Here is a 7,217-nt window from a genome sequence, read left to right on the forward strand (position 1 = left end):
TCAGCCGAGTCGATCTAGCCCTGTCCGTCTGTCTGTCCGTCTGTCTGTTCGAGCGCGTCGATCTCAGATACTATAAGTGCTAGAGACTTCAAATTTAGAATGCCGGTTTGTGAATACCATACGCAGGTCAAGTTTGTTTCCAATTTTTGATGCCACGCCCCCTTCGCCCACAATTTGCAAAAAAACGATTTACAGGCGCAAATTTTGACATAGCACTCCCTAACTAAACAATCAGTTGAGAAGTATGCGTATTAAATGACCCTGAAAATTTCAAAGCGATTGACCCATAAATAGAGAAGTTATTTCAGAATTAACATTTAATTCAATAATTACATTTGCATGGCAAATCAAACGTGCGAGCGAGACAGCATGTTCACGTTTGTATGCAAGGCGCGCACAAAGACAGTACGAATAAGTACCCATTTTTTTTTTTTGGGTACCAAATAAGAATTAAGCGATAAGCAAAAATATTATCGATATCATGTAATGAAAATGTTAATGTATAATTTATGTATATACAAATATACAATTTGATTAAAATATAATTGTGTTAATATATAAATTAGTATTTTTGCATGGCAAAAATCAGCAGAAGCTGATAGCTATGCATAAAATTGCATGAGAGAAATAGCGATCATTTTGCAGCACTACTCTTGCATCTTTGCCGAGCAGTGAAAGCTGCAAAATAATAATTTTAATTATTAATATTTTCGATTCCTTACACATATATATAATAAGTATCTGCTTATTATCGTTGTAAAAAAAAACTTAGCATTTTCCGCTTTAAGAATCTCATAAAATTAGACATTGCCTTTTATTTCAAATTTCGCGCGCACTGCAGCAGCCTTGGCAGGCCTGAATTTGTTGCGTAAGAGGGAGAGAGGGAAAATGGGTGCTGCCAGATTGCAGGCTGAACAAAGTTGTAGTTTGTGGCTACCTTGACACACTCTACATCGATGTAAAGATTATGATTACGACTTGTGATTTATCATTTATCATTTCTATTAATTTTAAATAAGTTTATTATATTAAAGTTTATTATATTAAACTTATTTAAAATTAATTAGAAATTGATAAATTGGTAAATTGCAAGTCGTAATCGTAATCGAGTGATGTATTAGTTCAGTGAGGCCTTAATAACGTAGTCTGCAGTGATAAGCACAGTGACTTAAGAAAACCGAAAGTTGTTCATAGTTTCGCGTGTGTAATTTTTTATACCCTGAGCCCATTGAAAATGGGCAACAATCAACTTTTATAAAAGAGTACATGGGCTCAGGGTATACTACTGTCGAGCGTGCTCGACTGTAGCCGCACCTCACCGCGAGCGAAGCGAGCAGGGGGCGGAGCCCCCTTGTTTTTTTATTGACTCAAATCTGCTTATATAGCCGATATGAAAATCGTATCATTTTGTGACAACATTTACAACACTAAAGTTTTCCTTTTTTATCTTAATGCTAAACAATGTTTCTTATTCTAGTGCAATATTATCCTCAGTTTTTGAGTGAAAATATTTGGGTTTTGTACAGTATGTTTTGTGTATTCTGTACCTACTCGAGTTATAGTTAGATAAGGGCTAGCAACAATCGTATGTGTTGGCGTAGGACTCGCATCTTCTTTTACTTTTGTGGCTGACCCTTTTCTACATTTAGCGCATGTGTTATATGACCACATGCAAAGAAAATTCTACTCATTTTTTAGCGAGGGTTGTTCTCAATATTCTGAGACCACTCGCAAAAAAAGATTATATGTTTATTTATAAATATTTTGCGGCGGGAAATTTTTATTGATTCTAAGGCCGCACCAAATTATAAACTTCATGTATAAGGCCTGGTTACACTTAGAGCGAAACGACCGCGGAATCAAAAACTCCATACAAAACAAACGGTAGAAGAATTTTACGATTTGCAGTTTGATATGTGGTTCACACTTCTCGCTACGTAACGCTACGTAACGGCATAACGTTGTGTTAACTATAACATGGCACTGTTAAAGCCACTCTTTGCAATTACGTATTGGAAATAGGTTTCAAACATATTTTCGTCAGTCAACAAAGTGGATAAGGTGCAGCTTATAAATGCCGATAAAATGAAGATATGAATAAATATTACAAAAATAAAATAAAACTGTCTTTATTGATAATATTAATTAAATAAAATTTAATATATGCAATAAGCATGCGTAACTATGAAATTACATATTTACAAATAACAAACATAATTAATTTAACGCTTTCCTGCATTTTATTTGGTTAAATTAGTTTTTGTCATTTTGTTTTGCTTATGAACAGCTGATTTGGTTTAACAGGGCATAAAAACAGCGCAGGGTCGCTTAAGCATGTATATCGCTAGGGGAACTATTTCTTCCAATTTTACCCAGTCTACAAGTTTCGTAATGGGAGAAGCTTGACTTTGAATCGAATCACCTGATCTTAATTCGGTAGCTGCTATTATTAATTTTGTTCCATGCCGAGCTGTGCAACCCTCTGGGAACTTTAAAGCCCCCTGAGTTGGTATCTTTATAACATCTCCCTGCAAGTTTCAACAGTTTACTTATAAAGCCTTATTACCAAATACCTTTATAACCATGTGTTTGGTGTATTTAAAACTGTCCAAACATTCTGTGATGAAGTTTGCTCAAGTCATCACTTCTCCTTATACATTTATTGAGTTCTGAGTTTCCTAATAATACATATGCGTCTAGATTAAAATTGTACACCATAAACTCTTTAATTTGAGCAATTATTGTTGATAAATGGGACTGGTATTAGCTTATATATTATAGACGTTTCTTGGTTAAATAGTTTCCCATCAACCATTACTGCTTTAGCTTATATTAAGCTGTAAATTTCTTTAATAGTTGTGCCTCTATCGTCCCCAGGTAATTTAAGTTTTTGGTTATATTTTCCCTTAAAAGTGTTAATTTCTTTCATGAGTTGTTCGGGGTTGTGGATTTATTCGAACATGATTTAGGTCAATCAGAAGAGCTACTATTGCTGTTTGGCTTTTCTCGCAGTCCTCGATTATCATCATCAATTGTGAAGTTGATATTTGAAAGTCTAATACCATATGTTCTGTGTTCTTCCAAGTTACCAGGTCTTCAAATAATTTGTTCTTGAGAAGTTTCAAATCCAGCATGTATCCCTTCTTTGGTATTCTTCATAATGTTAACTGTCAACTCTATAATAGATGTTTGTTTTTTATGGAGAGCTACAAGGTCGTGCTGATTTTTAAATATATTTCGCATGTTGTCCTCCATATCTTTTCTATCATAGTATCATTTTCTAATAGAGTAATGTCTACGGATATATTTTGTGACCTGATATCTAATGTGGGAGCTCCCATAATTCCTGAAGCTAATAATACCATAAGAAAACTGAGTGCCATTGCAGTTGGACCCTTCTTGGTCACCTTGATTCTTTCTCAGGTATATCTGTTTCTAATGAACAGAGATTTAATAACGGGCGCTTTATCAACCCGTTTTCCGTTCTTATTGTTACTACTCTCACCTTGCCGTCGTCTCCAGGGTGAGTTTTTACAATCCCTCCTATCGACCATTTTTAAGCATCTATGTTTATATTTTTTAACTATTACTATCTGTCTCTTTCCCAAGTTTGGACTGTCATTTTCCACTTAAATCGTTGCTGCAACGTTACCAGGTATTCATCTTTCTATTTTTGCCAGAATTGATTTCTCATAGCTGTCAGTATTTTCCACCTGTCTAGCGATGATACTGCTTTATCGTCAATTGGTTCAGGTATATCTAACATTGGTTTGCCAGTATGTCGTCGAGTTTATTATTATTATCGATTGAAAATAATGGTCTCGAATTTTACTGCTCCAACTTGTGACAGTAACGTACTTATCTCTTCATAAGTGAACATACTATCCCCTATAGCTCTTTTCAAATGGTATTTGACCGATATTGAGGACTTGCCGGGGGAATAAAATGCCATTGAACACCTTCATAAGCCCATACGTCGTTTGTGCTTTCAGAAAATCAGCATGAAGCTTTCTTTCAGCACCCACGAAATTTGTACAATTATCCGAGTATATGTGCAAGCATTTTCATCTTCTTGCTACAAATCTTTTAAACGCCGCACAGTGGGGCAGATCCTCGTTTTGCGTTGCAAAAATCATATCTTTTGAACCAGTGAAGATATTTTCAAAATTTAAAAAACAATTGATAGAAAACTATTTTAGCTTTAAAATGAGTGTTTGCACTGCTTGATAGGCCCACTGATTGATTCAAAGTTTTCGGTCAAAGTTGAAAAATATTTTCAGTGAATATTTTACATGTAAAATTTAAACAATAAAACTTGGTTTTTTGTCCGAAATACTAGTTTTAATTTTTTTCAACCTTTGAACAGCATTGTTTAATATATAAAAAAGTTTTATTACGCTTGTTACAAAAAAAACAAAATTAAAAAAATTTGAAAATCTGGTTTGATGCCTGTCATGCCGAAAACGTATGTAATTGTACTGCGCTCTTCCTCTTCTATCACCATTTTTTTGCGAGGTTGTATCAGTTTTTGTCCTATAACTTCCCCAGACGCAGCTGGACGCATGAAAGACCGGGGTTATTTCGTTAGAGAATTGATTAACAAAGACTCCTGTGGTAGTGGGATCGAGTCCAAATGAGTCCAATTTTTGTTCTATTCCATCAAAGTCAAAAAATAGCCTAATTTTAGTGCTTTTTTTTAAACATCGCTGGGATAAAAAGTCAACAAGTGAAGAAACAGAATTCTACGGTATTTAATTAGAAATGAATGTACTTTTCATATGAAAACAAAAACATAAAGATCGGTCATACAACTTGTCATCAAATCAGTTTTAAAGTTTGAATTTTTTATAACATTTTCACATTTTTGCGCGCACTGAAAAATGTGTCAACTTTGAGAGACTGTCACGCCCACAATTTTTACCTGATTTAAAAAATCTTTTGGATTCGTAATCTTTGAAGTTTTCTCTATCTTTTTACGAACGCTTTCGTCAAAAAAATGATTTTGGCCACGCTTTTCGGCCGCCTGCCCCAGTGTGCGCCACAAGAAAAGCTTCGGTTGTTAGGTTGCTTCCAAATGGATCGCTTTTGTGCTCATCACTGCGGACGGCAGTTCGCGCTAGTGACGAAAGCAGCACGAAGGGTGCGAAAGGCCACTTGCCTTTCGAAATAATACATATACATAGCTGCATTGATTACGCGTCGTTTAAGATATCATTCATTACAATCTATGGACAGACGATGATATAATATTATTTTGTTTCCAGGCATGTTTTTGTCGACTTTGATGGCTTCCTTGTGAAGCGGCATGACCTTTAGTATGAAAATTTTTTGTAATTTTTGAAATATTTTACCCAATCTCACACAATATCAATTTCTTGTTGTTTTACACTTATTGACCATATTTGGCTCGAATCGGTCTACTATATTATATAGCTGCCATAGGAACGATCGGTCGAAAATCCATCTTTAGTATGAAAAGTTGTGTTATTTTTTTTTAGATATATCAACCAATCGCACAGGTTGTATATCTTGTAATGTTTTATATATTCCTACCAAATTTGGTTTAAAACGGATCACTTTTCAATATAGCTGCTATAGATAGATAGAGATCGATCGGTCGAAAGTCCACCTTTAGTATGATATTTTCTAAGATATTTTAACCAAACTCTACGTTGTCCTTTATATCTTCACCAATATATTTACCAATTCTTTTTAATCCTCAATAAAACTCATGAATTGGGAATTTTTAATTGCTTTTCACATCCTTACCAAACGTTGTTGAAATCGGTGCACTATATCATATAGCTGCCATAGGAACGATCGATACGAATGGTCGATAAGCAACCTTTAATACGAAAAACTTTTTTATTTTTTAATTTATCTGTACTAAACTTACAAATTAAGAATCTCGTATTGTTTTATATAACGTGTCCAAATTTGAATGGAATCGGACCACTGTAACATATAGCTGCCAAGGGACAGATCAGTCAAAAATCAACCTTTGCGAAAAACTTGTTTCATTGTTTATATGTTAATAACTTAGCCGTCTTTCCATAGATTTTAACGGTAAACATAATTAACGATGAGTAATTAATATAGCTCTATTAAAAGAAAAAAAATTTAATTGTTCAAATTACCTTCTTAAATGCGTATTCTATCAGTTTAGTTAAAGTGTCGTTCCGGTCAACAATTAAGTCATCAAAGTCGACAAAAGCATGCCTTAACACCATATAATATCATACCGTTTTTTTTTTTTTTTATTAATTTATACTATTATTTAAAATTTTTATTTAAAACTTTATTTTTTTCGTCGCAAAATTGGATATCAGAAATTTTGGGACTGGAATATGCTTTCGTCACTAGACTTTTACCTCGTGTAGAGGTTTTTTTTGTGGGATATCAGAAAATTTTTGCAATTGCCTTTTTCTGACATTATCTCATTAATGCATACAGATAATAAAATATGTAAATATATTTGCTGAATTTCTTCGCTCGCGGTAAGGTGAGGCTACAGTCGAGTACGCTCGACAGTAGGATACCCTGAGCCCAGGTACTCTTTAATAAAAGTTGATTTTCGACAAATTTTTCCTATGGCAGCTAAATGAAATATGGAACCGATTTGAACCAAATCTGGTGAGAATGTTTAGGTCCAACATAAATGCGTATTTTATCAGTTTGGTTAAGATATCTCAAAAAAAAAACTTTTTTATACTAAGACTTGATTTTTGTTCGATCAGGATATACAAAACCAAGTTAAATGCATATTCTATCAGTTTGGTTATCATGTTATGAAAATGTTTATATATAATTTATGTATATACAAATATACAATTTGATTAAAATATAATTGTGTTAATATATAAATATGTATTTTTGCATGGAAAAATTCCTTATGACGTCACAATTTTCAATATAGTTGGGCAGAAGCTGAAAACTTTGCATCTTTGCCGAGCACTGAAAGCTGCAAAATAATAATTTTAATTATTAATATTTTTGATTTCTTACACATGTATATTATAAGTATCGTTGTACAAAAAACTTAGCTTTAAGAATGTCATAAAATTAGACATTGTCTTTTATTTCAAATTTCGCGCGCACTGCAGTAGCCTTTGGCAGGCTTGAATTTGTTGCGTAAGAGGGAGAGAGTGAGAGAGAAAAATGGGTGCTGCCAGACTGCAGGCTGACAAAATAATAATTTTAATTATTAATATTTTTGA

The sequence above is a fragment of the Drosophila innubila genome (assembly GCF_004354385.1).
Source record: "Drosophila innubila isolate TH190305 chromosome 3R unlocalized genomic scaffold, UK_Dinn_1.0 2_E_3R, whole genome shotgun sequence".
NCBI lineage: Eukaryota > Metazoa > Arthropoda > Insecta > Diptera > Drosophilidae > Drosophila > Drosophila innubila.